At 53.1% G+C, this 627-nt stretch overlaps 1 pseudogene; it reads left to right on the plus strand.

Annotated features, from left to right (window-relative positions):
- Positions 1 to 506: 506 nt before the first annotated feature.
- LOC111734980 lies at positions 507 to 625 on the plus strand (annotated as a pseudogene).
- Positions 626 to 627: the final 2 nt, after the last annotated feature.

The raw sequence follows: 627 nt of genomic DNA on the forward strand, positions 1-627 counted from the left end.
AAAAAAGCCAGTGAGAAGTGAGCTTTCACTTCTGACAACCTGTGGGAGAGGAAAGAGGAAGGGATGCTGTTCCAGAGACAGGAAGTGTCATCACTCTTTCTGGTGGGGGTGGGGAAGGGTATGGGATAGTTGAGAGAGGAGAGAAAGCACTATGAATAAAAGCCGTCTAGTTAGGGGCCGGGGGCAGGGGAGGGGGGGTGTCAATTCGACTCAAATGCCTTTCCTTTCAAGAACATCCACTGTAACTGGAGCCCAGCAAGAGACAAGTTATGACCTAGTAGGGTCATAAGCCCCAACCCATTGACAGCCACATCCATTCCGAGGGGCGCACCAGAATCCTGGAGGACCAGGAGAGAGCCACTACCACTGTCACAGACCACAGTGCAGACAGTGCCCTTGGAGTTGTATAATGCAACGGTCCTGTGGGGAGGTGTCCACTGAGGGCCTTCCTTCTAGGTCCACTGTCTCCAGCAATAGGGCTCAGCTGTTTTAAGAGTGAGATGTGAGTCTATGGCCGTGCTACCCTAAATGTGCCCGATCTCCTCTGATTTTGGAAGCTAGGCAGGGTCGGGCCTGGTTAGTACTTGGATGGGAGACCGCCTAGGAAGACCAGGTGCTGTAGGCAGA

The sequence above is a fragment of the Pteropus vampyrus genome, unplaced genomic scaffold (assembly GCF_000151845.1).
Source record: "Pteropus vampyrus isolate Shadow unplaced genomic scaffold, Pvam_2.0 Scaffold10905, whole genome shotgun sequence".
NCBI lineage: Eukaryota > Metazoa > Chordata > Mammalia > Chiroptera > Pteropodidae > Pteropus > Pteropus vampyrus.